This window comes from Lissotriton helveticus, chromosome 12 (assembly GCF_964261635.1).
Source record: "Lissotriton helveticus chromosome 12, aLisHel1.1, whole genome shotgun sequence".
In the NCBI taxonomy this organism is placed as follows: Eukaryota; Metazoa; Chordata; class Amphibia; order Caudata; family Salamandridae; genus Lissotriton; species Lissotriton helveticus.
The window spans coordinates 768,411,703-768,432,810 of record NC_136073.1 but is presented as its reverse complement, the minus strand read 5'-3'; the positions used below and the strand labels follow the sequence as shown (position 1 = coordinate 768,432,810).

Here is a 21,108-nt window from a genome sequence, read left to right as displayed (position 1 = left end):
CAGCATGCAAACTACCCTGTTTCTCATCTACGATTATGTGAGGAAACCATATTCTCAGAAACCGCTGTAATCGGAATATGCCACTTGTTTAACCAATTTAATAAAAATTAACTTACAACTTAGCACACTGTAATGTTGAACACTTATTTTCTGTTACTGTGCATGTCTAAATTAGAAATTAACGTTCATTGTCTCACACCTAAAGTAATACTGTGCCCTGTGTACAGACCTAAGCTACATCCTTAATATGAGTATTATTTGAATTACAGAACAATTGATAGAGGAGTGTTTGAACTAATCTCAGCCACTGGCAATTACTCAGGACTCATCCCAGTCCACTGTTTGTTTGTCCACAATGCTGCCTCAGAGAAGAACTAGCCATAGGAAAATCACCCTTGGTCCTGCCCATACTGCCAGGCCAGGTTCCCTCTGAACGGGAATCCAAGCAATCACAGAAAGGTTTCATCCAAAATAGGCCTCGTTAGCGCGGTGTAGCTTTAGTCTTGTGGAACAGTAAGCACAGAACCCATGTCTGGGCATACCCGCCACACTTAGGACAACACATTGAGGGAGCCAAAAAAAGCAATGGGTGGAATTTGTGAATTAATCTCAAACATTAGTAATTACTCACTTCCTCGTTCCAGTATTATTTTTTGCCCAAAATGTCAGCTTAGACAGCAACAAGTCATACTCAAATCAGCTTTCGCCCTGCTCCACTAGGACAGTCCTACGCACACTACCAGGACAGGTCCGCTCTGAATGGGAACAGAAGCAACCCAGACCGGCTATGACCCAATTAGGCTCAGTGAGGTATATGTTGTGTCCTGTAGCACAGAGAACATGAGACGCCCATCTGGGCATACCTATCGCACTTAGGGTGCGGCAATGATGAAAAAAATAAAGTGATGGATGGAGTGGTTAAATCAGGGCCGGCTCCTTCGAAATGGTGGAGGAGCATCGTCAGAGTCAGTAACAGAAAAATAAAATGATAATGAAACAATATAATTTTATTTTTCTGTGACTGACTCAGACATCCGTGCAGGGCGGGGTCGGGGTATGAGAGGCACGTGGTGGACGCTTAGAAGTGAGCATATATGTTTGGCTGGCCAATCTAGGCTGGCCAAACATATATGCACACTTCTGTTTCTCCAACACAGATGTGTTAACAGTCGGGTTGGAGAAAAGCCACAGGCTACACATCAGTGTCTGAGCGGCAGAGCAGGCCGCTCAGACCTATCCTGCCGCTGCTCTCCCAGCAGGAGAAAAGCGCCAAGATTGGCTAAGCAACCTCTGCCTTCCCAGAGACTGCTGGGAGAGCTCAAAGATGGCTGCCGGAGACTGTGGCGAAAGGCAAGATGTTAAAAATTATTATTTTCTCTTCACACCCTCCTCCTGTCCATCCCCCGTTGTTGTGGCAGCCGCCACTCGGTTGAATTAATCTCAACCATTGGTAATGACTCAATGCCACTTCTCAATCAATCATTTGTTTGCCCGCCATGCCACCACAAACAGGAACTGCCAAACTGCCAGTTTCTATACCAGGAAAAGGGAAATATTCTGGAGGAAAACATTTGCACTAATGGTTACCTAATTTATCATTTAAACATTTTTGGGGGTTAGGAAGTAAAAAGCCCATCTTGTTCATCTGTAGCCAATTTCATAAAATATATGTTTCAAAGGTAGGCATCGACTTTTCCATTGAATGTCACCCCAGTACCGGTCTTAGCTCTCCCTCGTGTTGTGACTCTTTCAAAATGGCTGCATCAGGCTTAGGATACAGAAAGTAGGGAGATTCCTCTTGACTGCTCAACCTCCCATTATGTATCAGAGCCTCCTCCTCTCTTGAATTGCGCAAGACGCTCGGCGAGTAAGCCCCTCCTCCAGCCCTTCGAGACAAGGTTTTTACACAAGCTCAGGACAAGTATACTCTTCTGGAGATAGCACGCGTTACAAATACACATAAAATAAATAAAAAGGCAAAATCAGCAATAAAATCGTAAAAAAGGAATGTAACCATATTCCCTTGATTTCAGTCACAGTATGAGTTAATGTTCACTGCCCCGCAACTAAAGGGATACTGTGCACTATACAGATCTAAACTTAAACTTAATAAGAAATAATGTTTCACATTTAAATTAAGAGTATATAGTAATTTAAAGAAGTGTTAATAATGTACCCTGACTTATAACATTCATGCCACCTTTAACTGCTACAGTATTTACTCTTGAACTGTATTACCTTTATCTTTCAAATAAAATTATATATTTTTTGGCCTTCATTAATTCTTGGTGCGGTCAAAAGAGCCTTAAACAATACTGTGTCCCTGAAATGTCTAACCACTCCTCCTTTGGTTACCAAAGCACGACATGGACTTATTAATGTTGGATGAGTGCATTCCTATAGGTGCATTTTTATTACAAAAATATAATAAAGAAATATGCATACTTAGAGAATTGTGCTAATAAGATATTCATTATAAATAGAAAGAATTCTTCCCTAACTTTTTTCCTTGCAAATTAAGTGAGAATATTCTAACTGAACGCAGCCTTTTCTGAATGCATTTTGACTGAATCTGCTGCATTTTCATTCATATGTAGCATTATTTACAATTAAATTGTTCTATATAGTAATGTTCAAAGCATTGTAGTTCGAATTAACTCAATGAATCTTGGGAATTGGAACTATCCCTTAAAAATCCCAGGTCAGGTGTTCAGATTAAACCAGAATTTGGATTAAGGAAAAGAAAGGTAAAGAATATGTAACCCCATCTCTCTAGCACACTCTTTGTCAATAACCTTGTCTGCTATGTAGGATCAATCCAAAGAAATATTCAAATTGGAATGATTTGCAGAGTTACGAAATTCCAAACAATTCTGATTTTTGTTTCCTGAGAGTTCCAGTAACAGTAAGATTCAACCAAAGAAAAGATGCAAACTCATGTGGTATTTGTTCTGTAGTAGTGACTTGAATGTATTTTTGTGCCACTTTTTATATTTCTTTTATAAGTTTGTGATATTGTTTTATAACATTGATGTGATTTGGTCTGAATAACGTTTGGATACAATTTTTTTTTAATGCAACATGTACTTTCTATGTAATTATGTTAATAAAAAGCAGAACCTGAATTGTTTAAGTGTTACCTCTCTCCCTTGCCATTGCACAGGCAAGTCATCATACATTTTTTAATGCAACATGTACTTTCTATGTAATTATGTTAATAAAAAGCAGAACCTGAATTGTTTAAGTGTTACCTCTCTCCCTTGTCATTGCACAGGCAAGTCATTATAAATTGCCTAGGTTGTTATTTTTCATATACTATTGTTCTGTAGTGAACATCAAGTTATTACGCTAAATCTAACTTTACTATCTCAGAATGCAAATGCTGTCGCTGAATCTCATGTACTAAAATAGGAACTGTTGGTATTTTTGATGCAAAATGAAAGTAGGGAATTCTATGTTCAGGATCAGGGATTCAACATGAGATTTTTAGGGTTTCTGATTTTCTTATAATGTATTTCAATATTTTAGAACCAATTTATTTTGGATATATTAGTTTTAATTCTTAACAAAATATTGAGAATGTTTAACCTATCTAAATGCACTAGGCCATAATCAATTACTTGTCGAGGGGAGGATCTTTTTTATTTTTACTGTGCCTCACCACCAGGATATTTCTGGTGGTGATGGACTATAAAAAAAAATGTAAAAACATCCAACCACCCTCTCTAAATAGGGTGAAGAGTCAATGACTTACCTTCAAAGGTGCGTACCCCATCTGGCTGTTGGAGGAAGGTTTATGCTGCTGACTTACATCTGTGTAAATCTGGCAGTCTGTCAGACTCAAAATTGGGCGGGCGGGCGGACCAAGAGTTCGGTGGACAGTGTACTCCGTTGCCATTGCAATAGAATGCCCTGTCTGCCAAACTATAAATCAGGCCCTTCAGGGGTAGTCCCAAGAAAGACCGAGATGAATTCAGACTCATACACAACCACTCTGCTCTTAGGGGCAGGTTGGTCAACAATGTAACTGATCCTACCCTGTGCATTATAAGTTACGCTTTTGTGGCTATTTATAATGCTCCCAGAATGCTGCTAGATTATATGTAACTGCATGACGAATAGAAGCAAGATTGGTTTCAAAAGCGGACGAAATTTACAGAAAGTTTTACTAATCTTTTGTCAAATTTTAATGGACAACATTAAATGCCATTTTTCTAAGACATCTATTAAAAACAAGTTTGGTGTATGCTAGCATTAAAAAAAATCTATTAGCAAAGGGTCAGTGTAAAACCAATATGGATAACATATAAAGACCAAGTAAACTATAGGCCTCATTCTATAAAAAAATTCACAATGTGCAACTGAAGTCTATGACCCTACATTGGTGCAGACATCTGACTTTCAGTAATTGACAGGTTTACCTACAGAAGTAGCCCTGGAACCCATACCCCAAGCAAACGGTTGTGAATTAAATTTTGGAATGATCAAATAGGCAGATACATTTGCTGATGCCAAAACCTGCATAGCGAGTGCAAAGTCAGTTGTTAAAACGGTTCTTTTTTTTTTTCCCCATTGGAAAAATATTTTGCCTTGTTAAGAAACTCCTTTCCCTAGACAACCACTGTATTTTTGGGAGTTGTAGATCCCTTGCAAACCATTTTACTCTTGCCATTGTCCAGAGTAAATTTCCAACCTTTTCCACGGTGGGAATAGGTTGGAGGGAGAGAAGCTGGCGAATGTCCTCAAACATGAAGATTTGTGGGTGGTAACCTACTAGGCATCTAGGCCTTAGAAGTTGTACTTTCCACCTGCTTCCAGTCCCTATGACTAGATTTGCTCACTCAAGAATTTCCATGTGAGTAAATCCATTCAAAAGCTTAAATCCAACTTTTGCAAACTAAACCCACGCCTACGTGAATTTGAGAATCAGGGCCATAACCTTTTTGCCTCGGACAAGACCATGCAGAGCTCATCATCATCATCAAATCTTTATTCGGTTATTAAAATAGAACAACCATAAAAGTACAATAAAAATTACAGTTTACAGAATCTCATCATAAAATACAGATACTTTATCACCAATCAGGATATAATAGACTTTCTTGATCTAAAAACATTTTTTAAAAACGTTGAAATAGATACAACAGTTAAAATATTATCCAAACTTTGAACAGCCAAAAAGGCAGGACGGCAACGATTCATTTCCATAGTCTTTAACAGGGGAATAATCCATCTTCGTCTAGGGATCGAATAAAATTTGCAAAGGAAAAGGATATGGATATCTGATTGTTCGGAAATTTCATCACATGGGCATTTAGGTAAACTTTTTGTCCAGTCATTCATATTGGGGAAGCTAAGTGACCTGAATATTAGATTTAATCTAAAACGAGTTAGAAAAAATCTCTCATGATCGCTCATTTGCAACTTTAGATATGGCTGCATTTTTATTGTGATTATTGTCAACTGATGAGCAACCACCGTTTATTTCACCATCTCGTTAGTTATTCTACACTTTTCTAGATGGCTCATACACTTTTCCTTGAGATCTGTTCTAGAAATGTCACACACAGACAGGGGTTCAGTGAAATAATTTTCAAAACCTGCAGTGAGAAAATTCCTTACATAACTTAACCAACCAAACCTTCCACCATTGTCTAACCTCATCACGTCATTCAAGATGGAATGGTTTAATTTACATTCTTCAGTGGTCCAGGCCCTATGCCATAACAGAACTGGAGAGACCTTTATTGTGTCTTCTAAATATGGTTCTCCAAGTTCAGTATGGCAAACATATGTAGATACGCTTTCTGGGACAGTTAAAAGATACTTCATAAAGGAGTTTTCCACCACCTGTAATGTTCTCACATTAGCATGCCCCCACAGTCCAGCACCATATGTGACAGTTGCCTCGCAGGTCGCTCTATATACAGTAAGCATCTCCCCAATTGGTTTTCTACCCATTCGTTTACTAACATTTTTTAATGCCATTATTGATTTACTAAATAGTAACCTTCTTGTTTTATTTGTTATTCCATCGACCGTTATGGTTGAATAACACGCCTAGGTACGGAAAAGTTAAGGTACTGTCAACTGGACTCGAGGAGACAAAAGTTGTCCTTCTCTTTCTAGCTGCCCCATGGCCCCAATACATGCTAAAGGTCTTAGCGCAATTTATCCTTAAGTCCAATTTGATCATAAAATCAGTAAAGGAAGTGACTATGGTTTGCATAGCCATTGGTGTTCTTGCCATAAGGACAGCGTCATCTGCGTTTAATAACGCTGGGATTGATCTTTTACCCACCATCGGCATGTCCTTGCACTCCTGTAATAATTTTCTCTCCACCTCATTGATGTATAGTGCGAAGAGAAAAGGGGCAAGAACACAACCTTGTCGTACTCCCCCATGCAGAGTTAATCTAATTGTAAAATATGCACCAGATTATAGCAAACAAGCGAAAAAACTGTGAGATGGTATGATTTGCCCAAGAATTCCACCATGTGCTCTATTGGAGAAGGTCAAACTGTGGAACGATCATTGATCCTGCATTGGCAGCCTAGTCACTAGACCACAAATCTGTTTTTTTAACAGTAATATTTTGTGAAATTGAGTGAACTATTAAAAGTAAATTTACCAAAGTATTTCACATGACATTTCCTTGGGAACTAACATTAAAAAGTAATAGAACAGTTGTAACAACAGTATTCTGAATTCTGAAATAATTAAACCTATGACATAAAAAAGAGCTGCCATATTATAGCCTGCCGTAGCGGGCTATACCGGCTATTAAAGGCCCGCCGCAGCGTTGAAGGCCCAAGTTGAAGGCGAGGGACTTTAACAAGGCAGCGGGACTTTAAAAGCCGGTATAGCCCTACTACGAAGGGCTATAAGGCTATTAGAACATTCTGGTACTAGAGGGCAGAAAGTTCTAACAAATAAAACAAAACCTTCGGGGAGCGCAGAGGGGATTGAAATCCCCTCAGGCTCCCTGAAGCCTTTGTTCACAGCCAGAGCTGTGAACAAAGAAACATTGGAATGTTGGAGCTCCGGGCTTATACCAGCCATTATAAGCCCGGAGCACTTCATTGTTTTCAATGGAGCTTCCAACGTTCCAATGTTCTAATACGTTTTACTGTGATCAAAAAGCTGCCTTTCACAGAAGCCATTCGAAAACAGAACCTGTGACTATACAGGATTCAAGATAGCCTGGCTGATGAGGATTATGAATCCGAAACCGGTCCCAGGATGCTTGTTTCCGGTCCATGAAAGACATGGCTTGGCAGTTCGGGCTGGACTGTTCCCACGAGGCACAGGGTCAGACTTATTTGCATATAGCCATGTCTGAAATGGGGTGGCTGAGTGGGCTAAAGAATGGTGATGGATTAAACCCAGATCAGTTGACTGGGGGTGAGTGTTTGATTTGCTCAAACGCTCCGTCCATCATCCCCTTTTGTATCGCTTTGTTCGCCCTAAGTGTGGCAGGGTATGCTCAGACGTGAGTCCCTTGCTCACTTGGCCACTGGATTCAAGATAGCCTGGCTGATGAGGATTATGAATCCGAAACCGGTCCCAGGATGCTTGTTTCCGGTCCATGAAAGACATGGCTTGGCAGTTCGGGCTGGACTGTTCCCACGAGGCACAGGGTCAGACTTATTTGCAAATAGCCATGTCTGAAATGGGGTGGCTGAGTGGGCTAAAGAATGGTGATGGATTAAACCCAGATCAGTTGACTGGGGGTGAGTGTTTGATTTGCTCAAACGCTCCGTCCATCATCCCCTTTTGTATCGTTTTGTTCGCCCCAAGTGTGGCAGGGTATGCTCAGACGTGAGTCCCTTGCTCACTTGGCCACTGGATTCAAGATAGCCTGGCTGATGAGGATTATGAATCCGAAACCGGTCCCAGGATGCTTGTTTCCGGTCCATGAAAGACATGGATTGGCAGTTCGGGCTGGACTGTTCCCACGAGGCACAGGGTCAGACTTATTTGCATATAGCCATTTCTGAAATGGGGTGGCTGAGTGGGTTAAAGAATGGTGATGGATTAAACCCAGATCAGTTGACTGGGGGTGAGTGTTTGATTTGCTCAAACGCTCCGTCCATCATCCCCTTTTGTATCGCTTTGTTTGCCCTAAGTGTGGCAGGGTATGCTCAGACGTGAGTCCCTTGCTCACTTGGCCACTGGATTCAAGATAGCCTGGCTGATGAGGATTATGAATCCAAAACCGGTCCCAGGATGCTTGTTTCCGGTCCATGAAAGACATGGCTTGGCAGTTCGGGCTGGACTGTTCCCACGAGGCACAGGGTCAGACTTATTTGCATATAGCCATGTCTGAAATGGGGTGGCTGAGTGGGCTAAAGAATGGTGATGGATTAAACCCAGATCAGTTGACTGGGGGTGAGTGTTTGATTTGCTCAAACGCTCCGTCCATCATCCCCTTTTGTATCGCTTTGTTCGCCCTAAGTGTGGCAGGGTATGCTCAGACGTGAGTCCCTTGCTCACTTGGCCACTGGATTCAAGATAGCCTGGCTGATGAGGATTATGAATCCGAAACCGGTCCCAGGATGCTTGTTTCCGGTCCATGAAAGACATGGCTTGGCAGTTCGGGCTGGACTGTTCCCACGAGGCACATGGTCAGACTTATTTGCATATAGCCATGTCTGAAATGGGGTGGCTGAGTGGGCTAAAGAATGGTGATGGATTAAACCCAGATCAGTTGACTGGGGGTGAGTGTTTGATTTGCTCAAACGCTCCGTCCATCATCCCCTTTTGTATCGCTTTGTTCGCCCTAAGTGTGGCAGGGTATGCTCAGACGTGAGTCCCTTGCTCACTTGGCCACTGGATTCAAGATAGCCTGGCTGATGAGGATTATGAATCCGAAACCGGTCCCAGGATGCTTGTTTCAGGTCCATGAAAGACATGGCTTGGCAGTTCGGGCTGGACTGTTCCCACGAGGCACAGGGTCAGACTTATTTGCATATAGCCATGTCTGAAATGGGGTGGCTGAGTGGGCTAAAGAATGGTGATGGATTAAACCCAGATCAGTTGACTGGGGGTGAGTGTTTGATTTGCTCAAACGCTCCGTCCATCATCCCCTTTTGTATCGCTTTGTTCGCCCTAAGTGTGGCAGGGTATGCTCAGACGTGAGTCCCTTGCTCACTTGGCCACTGGATTCAAGATAGCCTGGCTGATGAGGATTATGAATCCGAAACCGGTCCCAGGATGCTTGTTTCCGGTCCATGAAAGACATGGCTTGGCAGTTCGGGCTGGACTGTTCCCACGAGGCACAGGGTCAGACTTATTTGCATATAGCCATTTCTGAAATGGGGTGGCTGAGTGGGTTAAAGAATGGTGATGGATTAAACCCAGATCAGTTGACTGGGGGTGAGTGTTTGATTTGCTCAAACGCTCCGTCCATCATCCCCTTTTGTATCGCTTTGTTCGCCCTAAGTGTGGCAGGGTATGCTCAGACGTGAGTCCCTTGCTCACTTGGCCACTGGATTCAAGATAGCCTGGCTGATGAGGATTATGAATCCAAAACCGGTCCCAGGATGCTTGTTTCCGGTCCATGAAAGACATGGCTTGGCAGTTCGGGCTGGACTGTTCCCACGAGGCACAGGGTCAGACTTATTTGCATATAGCCATGTCTGAAATGGGGTGGCTGAGTGGGCTAAAGAATGGTGATGGATTAAACCCAGATCAGTTGACTGGGGGTGAGTGTTTGATTTGCTCAAACGCTCCGTCCATCATCCCCTTTTGTATCGCTTTGTTCGCCCTAAGTGTGGCAGGGTATGCTCAGACGTGAGTCCCTTGCTCACTTGGCCACTGGATTCAAGATAGCCTGGCTGATGAGGATTATGAATCCGAAACCGGTCCCAGGATGCTTGTTTCCGGTCCATGAAAGACATGGCTTGGCAGTTCGGGCTGGACTGTTCCCACGAGGCACAGGGTCAGACTTATTTGCATATAGCCATGTCTGAAATGGGGTGGCTGAGTGGGCTAAAGAATGGTGATGGATTAAACCCAGATCAGTTGACTGGGGGTGAGTGTTTGATTTGCTCAAACGCTCCGTCCATCATCCCCTTTTGTATCGCTTTGTTCGCCCTAAGTGTGGCCGGGTATGCTCAGACGTGAGTCCCTTGCTCACTTGGCCACTGGATTCAAGATAGCCTGGCTGATGAGGATTATGAATCCGAAACCGGTCCCAGGATGCTTGTTTCAGGTCCATGAAAGACATGGCTTGGCAGTTCGGGCTGGACTGTTCCCACGAGGCACAGGGTCAGACTTATTTGCATATAGCCATGTCTGAAATGGGGTGGCTGAGTGGGCTAAAGAATGGTGATGGATTAAACCCAGATCAGTTGACTGGGGGTGAGTGTTTGATTTGCTCAAACGCTCCGTCCATCATCCCCTTTTGTATACAGATATGTGACATCAATAGAACCTTGGTAGGTTCAACCTTCAGTGCAATTGGGAATGTGGCATGGCCAGAGCCTTCGTAGAGTCCCAACCCTGACATAACATGAGCCCTGGCATACTATGAGAGGACACTTTGAGAGTTGAATTATGAGAACGAAGGCACAATTTGTCACCTTAGTGCATGGCATCAAATTGGACAACTGGATTTTTATACAGGGCCTCTAGATTTATGACGCCCTTTGCACAAGTAGATATTTTATAAACTTCCACGCCTCTGTAACAAATGCAAACTAGTATAACCAGAAAATGTTGCATGTATTGAAAAGTCAAAATCAGAGTAGTAGAAAATTGCTAGATTTGATTTACATCAGTTTTTCTTTCTGTAGTAGAGAGGACATGATTCCAAAAGGTAGCCCGGTCATTTTCGGGAAAATGCATTTGATATGTACACTCTGCTTTATAAGTTAGGACAGCGAGGTGATTGGCAGTTCTAAAAACACTTTACAAGAACAAGCTGTATACAGCTGACCTCTCCCTCGACTCCATGAGACAGGTAAAAATGAGAAAATCAAGTGAGGGTAAAAACTGTGTGTGTGTGTCATAACCACAAAATAGGTGTGGTGGTCTAGTTATGTAGTCAAGTCATAAAATCATTCGCCTACATTGTTTTCAAGATATAATTAGTCAAGGCTTTTGTTTAAATATAGCAGTACCCCTTTTTCTTTATTGTATTGTCATTTAGCGAATTTTGGTGGGAAAGAGATACATTTATGGCAACTGTCCCTCAGATGCCACAGTATGTTATTAAACTTAAAAAGGTCCAATTACAAATGGCCCTTATTTATTTTTCAGTTTGCTCTACCTTTAAAAATGGCGGGCCTAGAATGAGGAAAGTGGATTATTTATTAAACATCCGAGGATTAAAGCTATGCAGCTGAAAACTCCTAACCCTGGGGATTCAACACTTTTCTCGGTTAGTGTTAAATGGATGAACTAAAACTGCTGATCGATGCACTTTCAAACAAGCTTCAATATTTATTGCTTTTTGAGTGCAGTCCGCAGCCCAGCTCAGTGTTGCTAAGCAATAGTAGCTCATGAGCAATTACAATCTTTTGTCTGAACAATACGTTTTTCTGTGGTTTATCATTTCTCTCAAATATAATGCTGCAACTGCTCATCAGATCGTTGATGAGATTAGGATAAGGGTAATAAAGTGTGTCAGACCTTCCAACTCACACGGTGTCACCTTGGGCTACATGATATGGTCTCCCATCACAAAGTCACCCGGTGAGGAGCCGATACCACAGGGTGTGCATACAATTAGCTGAAACCCCCTGCAGAGAGCAGGTTTCCAGCTAATTGTTTGGAAGTTCTGCTCAGCCGATGTCCATTACGAGCTGTAAACAGGGGTGGCTGGCACGTCTATGCACCGGTGGGGCAAGTGCGCGGGCAGGCAACTAAGTGGTGGATAGGTAGCTGAGTGCAGGCAAGACGAGCGTCAAATAATGGAAAAAAGTCACTTACCTTGCCTGCTGCCCATCCGACGTGGTCCTCCGTCCCTCCTCTGTCGGCTCCGCAGGCTCCACCTTCCAGGGAATTATACTAACCAATCCCGCCGCTACTCTCACCAGCATGAGAGCAGCACCAGGATTGGATGGAGCGTCCCGACGGTACACTCCTTCAGGCCCTTTAGGCCTGTGCTTGGTCTGTACGCAGCTGTCTAAGACAGCTAAGTGGAGAGCTGCAAAGTGTGCATGTCACTTTGGCCAGCTCAAGAGAGCAGGCCAGACTGATATGCATACTTTTAAGGGTCCATCTTGCTCCTCCAGAGGATAAGCCCCCGTTTATCCCGGCTGGAAGCTGCTGAATGCTAAATGTGAAAAATAAAATGGCAATGAAATTATTTCATTGCCACTTTTTTTTTCACATTTAGCGCCGCTGCTGCGGGTGTGCGGGTGACGCCCCCTTGCCCTCACAAAGAATCCGCCCCTGGCAATAAAACGGCCCCAGGACATCGGCGGCAGCCTCAAAAGCTTTGTTTTTGGTTTTGGCCAGGGTAGCTGGGGGGAGTGGGGAGTTCGGGGAAGGGGACTTTAAGGCAGTGAATTGAAAGGTCCTCGGGCTGCACTCAGCACTAAGCCTTGCCCCTTCAAGGTCCCGCTCCCTCCTTACATAATGAAAAAGTTTCAAGAGTTGGCAGGTCTGGTGTGTGGTTGCAAAAGCAAAGAGACAGTGCATACCAAGAGGGCACCTTAGCTGCAGAAAAGTGCCAGGAGCAGGATAATACTTATAAAGTATAATGCTTATAAAGGCTACTTCAGTATTATCACAATCTCTACAAGAAGTTGGTTCTTTCTTCCAGTAGGACTTGCTTCCTACACCATCTTAACGGTACATGGGATACCAGCACAGTGTCTGCTGTTCTGTAATTAAACTATTTCTGCTACTCAATCTCTTTTCTTTACTGAACTCTTAACAAAATATGATGTCATGTAATGTAATTGCGTTTTGTACAGCACAACAATTATCAATAAGCTGTCCTGGACAACTGAACCTACAACTAGAGAATGACCTAATTTAGGGAATAGCCAAGTCTTCAAAGCCACATAGAACCCAGGTAAACTGCTTTGCGGCCTTAAAAGCCAAGGTACCTAGTGCCACAGCTTGGCCGCTGCCACCAAAGTCTGACGAATTCTAGGTACTGTCACGAGGAGAGCATCAGCTGATGTTAGACTATGAGTGACAAGATACTGACAGAATCTGTCTTGTATCTATATGGGCCCTGTTCTATGAAAAGCCTTTGTATTAAGTGGCACAACACGTCGATGTAAGTTAAAAGCTTTATTCAGATAAAGTTACAAGTACCCTTGACCGCTCCAGGCAAGGATCACCGAGCCAATGGTCATTCTCTCGAACTCTGTGAAAGACGGCGTTCCAGAGCAGCATGCACAGGTAATTAAGAATCATCAACAAGCAGTACATAAGTAATAGAAGACAACACTACAGCCTTGTATACTAGGCACATGCGAGGTCTTAAATTCAATTCGTTCGTGTATAGAGTCAATGAAGATTAAGAAGCTGAGGAAAGCCAGGCAAATTTGAGGCCAAGCGGGGATCGCAACATTTTTAATATGTTGCGAGCGATATAAGAAAGTTGCCGTAGTCAAGACGATTCAAATGTTGGCTCTCGCTACCAAAGGTCTAGTCTGAACTGCTGGGAAGGCCACAATTTTCTGTAATACTCTTATTAAAATAAAACAAAATGAAGAGACCCTGCTCACATGGCTGGCGCTGGTGTTGGCTGGGGACCCAGCAGTTCCAGCCAGAATCCAGGAAGCAAGGTCTTAGATAAGGTTTTGCCTGCAATCATCAACATTTTTGTTTGATCAGAACTCAGTTTTAATTAATTCATAAGCATTTATTTGGTCACTGCCAGCATGCATTGATTAAAGGCTGGCCCAGAGTCCTTCCATCTTCGACCAACTGAAATCAACAGTTGAGTATCATCCACTTAACAGGCAACATTCAAGCCAAAGGAGTAAATTAGTCCATGCATAGGTTGTACATCCTAGTTGAACAAGGGTGGACTGAAGGCGATACCTTAAGGAATGCCCTGGCCAACCAACTTAAAGCAGATTGAGATCAAACTTTCACCAATGCAACCGTACACAAATATTTTTTGTTAACACAAGAATGCCAAAACCCATGATTCACCTTTTTGTTATGGACCCATCCTAACGGATCTTTTGAATTCAGCCCTAGGGAGGTACCAGTCCCTGGGGCTGCGTGACCCCCCCCACATTTAAGATAATTAGCCCCTGGTAGTTGGCAGTCTTCAGGGCTGTGTGGGGGGGTCTGGGCAGGATCCCCCCCATGCATTTATTTTGAAAATAAAGCCCCCGGGAGGTAGAGGTCCCCAGGGCTGCATGGGGGGGCAGAAGCACCCCTCACATATTATTTTTTCTTATACAAGGCCCTGTTAGAAGGAGGTCCCCGGGGGGCCCTCGTAGCCCTCTCGCATTGGATGGATAAGCCCCAGGGAGGTGGCGGTCCCCGGGGCTGCGGACCCCCGCATCTATTTTAATCATTGCACCCAGGTCCTGGCCCACACGGGGGCTTAAAGAAAACGAAACGCAATAGCCCGCCCTTCATCTTTAAAAAATGAAAATTCGGCCAGATTCGCGGATCCAACGCAAATACGTTTTTGGGCTCTGGGGGTCCCAGCAGACCTAGGGAGTCAGGGTGTTTCTACCCCTGCCCCCTTTTCTTGAATTTTAACAATTTTTGACCTTTTTTCTTGTGACTCGGTTGCACTTGCACTTTATAAAATGAAACTGTTATTGCATTTTATTAACCCTCTATAAGATGGCCGCCACACAAATTGTTATTATTAGTTCTGGTCAAAAGTCCATCTTTTGTCTTCATGGTTATGATGACGTTTTGGAGGGTTTAAAATGGTTGATTCACTATATGCTAATCGACATTGAAAAAGCCGCGAGGCGAAACGCGTTTGTCGAAGGGGATACGGGGGAGAGGACTTATGCACCGAATAAAGCATCTTTAGCTTTATAACGAACTCCGTGTGTGCTTTTCATTGCTGCAACCCAGAACATCGTTTGCCTTGTGAAGGAAATACTTAGCGAGTCACCGTCGCTGAAGTGAGCACCCGGAAGTACAGAGCGGCGGCGGTGAAGTTCTGTTCGAGAAATCAATATGGCCGCCAGCCCGGAGGCTTTGTAATTTTCAGTAACGCCGATGGAAATGCGGGCGTGAAAAAAGAGAGCATTCTCCGTGAAAAGAACCTACGGACTGGCTGATTTAGGAACTCCTAGGTGGCAGTGACGAACCGTTGGAAAAGTGACACGACTTCCGTGAGGGAGCTGCGGCGCCGACCTTGGTGAGTCTTTGCTCCACGTGTGTTTTCCGTAACTGCTAATTGTCAAATGCCTCAAGTCTCTATTCCGAGGAGTATAAAAGCAGTGCGTTACAACCCTCTCCCCCTCCCCGTTTTAGACAACCAGTGCAAGTGCTACTGAGGGCGCTCTCATATCACGCCTATTACGTTAATTATCTTCACGACATGTCTAGCGTCAAGGAACGCGAAGAAATGGCTACAGGGATGTTCAAGCCTAATTCCGGTGGACGGCCCAAACAAAACACAAATAAGTCAAGCACAGCGACTCCTGCCAGTAATTTATCCACACTTTTCCAAGCATTAGAAAAAGCCCACGAGCGAGAATTAAGAAAGTGGTGGGAAGCCACTTCCCTACAGGGATATGTAGATTGTGACCGAATTCCAAGGGGACTTAGAATTTACACGGTACCGGCCTACGAGAACCCGGACCCCCAACTCCTGAAAGATTGGGCAGTCTATACCGCTGAATCCGCGAAAGGCATGGTAAAGATGTTAATACACTATGCTTGGAGCGACAGGAAAAAGGCTCTTGTCGAAATAGAACGACTGGAGGATTTAATTGGGAAAGAGCAAGATACCGGGAATATAACTGACCTAAAAGCCACTATGCTCAAAAGACTAAAGGATTATGAACAGACGAAGAAAACAAAGCAAGTTTGATCGCGATGAACAGGACTACTCCACAGGACGTATTCTGACCTTCGCAAGGAAATATGACAATGCCCGAAAGAAATTAAATAAAGCTGGAGCAACTGTCACGGAAGGCCAAGAAACATCAGAGTCGGAAGGGGAGTTATCCGAAGATGAACGAGCATCTGGAGAAAGTGGTCAGAGCGGACGTAATGCAGAAATTGAGACAGACCCCCCGTTTTTTCAGGAATACAAGCTGATCAGGGAAAGTCGTCAAAGAACAACACAACAGACACATACCCCGGTACAGCAAAAATCGAAAAACCAAAAAGGAAAACAAGGCGGGGTAAGAAAGGAGGCAGAAGAAATGCCAACGCAGAGAGAAACCAGAAGTCAACGGAAGAAGAACAAAAACTGAATAGTAAACTGGCACAAACAGTGGTCAATCTCTGTGATAGAACTTTAATGGAAGAAGAACAAAAAGTTTTAGAATTAGGTCCTACCTTCTGTCCAACTACAGGATACGACTACGCAGGTGTCCGCATAGACCTCTTCAAGTTCATTCGAAAATTAAAATTTCAAAAGATCTTTCTTATCAACCCAAAAATTGAAACATCTATACCCAATTCCGCTACTGTTAATGAGGAAATAACAGAGACACCATCCACAGTAAATACTTTTCGAACAATGTCAACCATGCAAGCATTAGAAAGTTTAGGTGCTGGTGAATCTACAGCACCCAACACACAGGAATATCTGGAACTTGCAGGAATTAAACAAGTAAGCGGAAATAGTGAGTTCAAAAGGAAATCAAGAAAGATCCCACAGGAGGAGCCAAGATGGCGACCGAGATGGCTGCATAGACGCCCGGCTCCGTGAGCCTTCTCACCCCGCGCATATATCCTGGCAACTATCCTGAGCCGTAACGACATATTTAAGGTGGCGAAGGACAACTTTCACTGACCGTTTGCTCCTGAGGCTTTTACGTGTGGCAGACCCGTGGAAATGTCCCCGACTGTTTTGCGGCCTTCACAGAGCCGGGCCTGGGGTGTCGAGTGAGGAGGGTCGCCGGCCGCAAATGCAACAACAGCGGCCTCTGGTGGAGGTGAGGAGTCGGCCGGAGGAAACCGGAGATCTGATGGGCCGATGGTGACAGTACCGACCCAGTCCATCTAGCGGAGTGCCGTGTGGGATGTGCGAAACAGCAGGAACGAGGGGAATGCACGATACTTGGCCCCCTTTCCAGTGTTGTGTCCGGGCATGATTATTGACTTCTCCCGGGATCGACGGGCGGCTCCCAGCGAGCGGCGGAGATTTTGTTTAGCCCTTCGGTGACCCTCCGCTGGGAAGCCTGCCTTGACTTTCGGGATCCTCGTGGTTCCTCCTGTTGCCCCCTGGTGTGGGGCCCGGTCCCGAGGTGAGGTGGAGAAGGACGAGGCCGGATCAACTAAGATGGCAGATGGCGTCCTCTTATGCACACCACACCCAGGCAGAGAAGCTACTGTGTGGGAGAGTCCTGGGGTATGGCGACACGAGAAAGAACCCACGTCCAGAGATATCCTGGCTGCGCTAACAACCCTGCATTTGACCCTGATCCGGGACGCCCTGGATCTGTGAAGAAGGATGGCCGCCATTGTTGTCCCGCCGATCCACGCGGGCATGGCTCGATCTCTGGGGGGCGCCGATGTGCCCGCCTCTGCGTCAGTGATGAGTGCCCCAGCTACGCCTATGTTCGTGGAGACGCTGGAAGACCCGGTTCATGAGATCGCTTTGGACAGTTCTGTTGTACATGTGAGTGACTTGTCGGCACACTTCTCTATTCGGTGGCTGGGGCAATAGCGTCGATCTATGGTTTGGACTGCCCCGGCGGTGTTTCGGCGCTTACCGGAAGGTGTGACTCTCTCTCCCTGGTTGGTGAGACTGTGTTCGGATTGGAGGATGTTTTCGGGGTCGATCTTGACACAGACGGATTTCCGCCATACATCTTTGGCTGGGTTTTGGTGGCTGAAGTCCCAAGGAGTAACAACACTATCCGGTCCGCCCGGATCACTCGGACCCTCCACGCTGCTCTGTATGCCGATTGATAAGTGGATGTATGTTGGTACTACTGATAGGAAAGGCCAGGGGTGAGACCGTCTGGGACACGGTGGACCTTATTGTTGGCTGACGGTGATTTGGGGGACACTCTGCGGGGATGTTATTGATTGTGCTATTGGTGATTACTGTTTTCCGTGGCTATTCTGATCTTGCTTTTAGGATGTTTACTGTGCGCGGTGGTGGAGGGGGGCCGGGTAGCTAGATCTGCGGCCCTTCCCCACATTTTTTCCTCTTTTTCTTCTTTTTCTCTTCTTCTATATTTCGGGTCTCTTATTTAGGGTGACAGGCACGCTGCTGGGGGGGGATAGGCCGTAGCCTTCTGCAGGGGTGCAGGGTAGGGGGATGGGGTTTGTTAATTGGTCCTTTCTTTGTTTCTATGGCCCTTTGTCTTTCTTCCTTTTTGGTGTCGTCTTTTTTCATGTTTCCTACAGTATGTTTCGTTTTGAGGGGTGGGGTGCAGCTCGCTATGAAACGTGTTTGTTTTTACATTTATCCTGCCTTGTATGCCTTACCCCCAATACTTCAAACGTATTTGCACTGTTAGCGGATTTCCTGCTTCATGCTTGCTATTGTAGGACCATGTATGACCGTATGGCATTGATTCTTTTTCTTTATTGTAAAATGAACCTTCTCGAATCCTAAATCTTACACAGTACGCTTGAATACAAGTTATATCCTGGACACTTATTAGACCCCGATTTTCGGGCTGCTGTCTTTTTCTATATTGATTTGCTGTACTTACGACTTGACTAGCGGCCGGCCGGGGAGGTTGTAGGCCCATGCTTGTATTTACTTTAAGTGACAATAAAGGTTCTCAAAAAAAAAAAAAAGAAAGATCCCACATACATCCTTTGATGCCATAGATGTTTTTAATGAAGCTGTCATCACTGACCTAAAAAATCTTGCCAAAAAATGCCACAAAGGAATTGAACATTACAATATTGCACGGAAATATTGGGAAGCATTACAAACATTGAAAAGTGACAAGTCCATAGAGATAAAACCTTCAGACAAAGGTGGTAATATGGTGATTTTTAATAAAGAACACTATCAAAGAGAAGCAATGAGGCAACTGGAAGATACTGAATGTTACAATAAAATCAATCGTACCATTTATGTGGAAAGTATCACTAGATACCACCAACTACTGGGACAATGGAAAGAGGAAGGCATGCTAAATAACGACGAGTATCTCTTCCTGATTTGCGAAGAACCTACCCTACCCACATTCTACCACTTGCCAAAAATTCAAAAAACATCCGAAAAACCCACCAGGAAGACCTATTGTGGCCTCCAACAACAGTCTTTTGGAGAACACAGCAATATATGTGGACTCATTCCTATCTCCCTTTGTAAAGAACCTGGCATCATATATACAGGACACCCAGGACTTTTTGAGAAGTATTGAAGGGATTAGATGGGAAGAGAATTTATTGCTCATAACCTTAGATATCACAAGTTTATACACCTGTATTTGTCACTCGGATGGTTTGAATGCAATAAGATGGTTCCTAGGCCAGAAACATTCCAAATTCACTCAACACAATGAAATGCTGCTTCAGATGGTCACATACTGTCTTCACAACAACATCTTTGTGTTTGATGGGCAACTGTACCTACAAAATCGTGGTACAGCTATGGGTACGTGCTTCTCCCCCAGCTACGCGAATCTCTTCGTGGGCTGGTGGGAGAAGCACGTAGCCTGGGGGGATGCCAACGACCAATGGCTGGATAGGATTGTGCATTGGTCGCGTTACATCGACGACTTGTTTATTATATGGAGAGGCGATCGACCCTCAGCTGAGGAGTACATCGCATCACTAAATAATAACAATCTCAATCTCATATTTACTGGAAATATCAGTAATCAAATGGTCGATTATCTAGACCTACAGGTCTATATTGAAAATAATGCCCTATCAACTCGTCTTCTTAGAAAACCCACTGCGGGTAAGGCAGTGTTGCACGCGGGCAGTCACCATCCAACTAGCCTAATTAAAAGCATACCCTACGGGGAACTCTTGCGCATAAAGCGCAATTGCTCCACCGAGGAAAGCTATACAAGTGCCAAAAATGATGCATTAACACGCTTTGCAGACAGAGGTTATAGGAAAGGTCACTTAAAAACTGCTGAATCTAAGGTGCAGAAGATTGAGAGGAAAACACTACTTTCTTCTAAAAATGTAAAAACTAGACAATCTAAGACTGAGAATAATGTTGTACGAATGATAACAACGTACAATGATCAATCTGCACAAATTGTACAAATTTTCAAAAAGAATTGGCATATCCTCCAAACAGATAATGTTCTAAAAACTCACATTCCAGAACGCCCGCCCATCACTTATAAAAAATGTCCTTCTATAGGAGACCATCTAATACATAGCCACTTTACTAAATTGAATACCACGCAGAAAAAAAGAAAAAAAAATATTATATATATATATATTGTAAATCCAAAGTTTTCCCTGCGCGGAAACAGCTCGTCACAGCTCGCACAGGGAACACAATGCACGGACCAGATTCTGCGATGCTCAAAATTTCTTTAATCGCATGCCGGCTTTCTCATAACGTTTCGGCACTCAGGTGCCTTGCTCACATGACAGCGAACTAAAGTGAGAGTGATTAATTTAAAGTGCAAGTGCTAAGTTCTGATTGGGCTCCAACATGTAGATCTAAAAAACAGACTCAATAAGTGTCATCGTCTAATACAAAGCGATCATAGATCTTTCAGGTGAAATACTCATTAATATTCTGTAAAATACATTAATGATGAGGAAAAGACGTATCGCATATCACATATGATAAAAGTTTCAAAATTCACAATTATCATATAAAATGGTTACTAAATAAATGTGAAATACCTTAGTTCCTAAAAACCATTAACCATACATAAATTCATTTTTCCATGTCTGTTCAAACAAGATTATCAAAATATTCCACTAATGAGGAGCCCACGTCACATAGTGTTAAAAGAAAAAGTGCTGTTAGGTGTTTCAACGAAAAGTGCATTGTGCCTAAAATTCATGTATTGAACACATGTACCAATCTA

At 43.8% G+C, this 21,108-nt stretch overlaps 1 protein-coding gene across 1 annotated transcript in view; it reads right to left on the bottom strand.

The window, feature by feature from the left end:
- Positions 1–21,108, bottom strand: part of IGSF8 (immunoglobulin superfamily member 8) — a 185,631-nt gene that overhangs the window by 53,071 nt on the left and 111,452 nt on the right. The window lies entirely within an intron of this gene.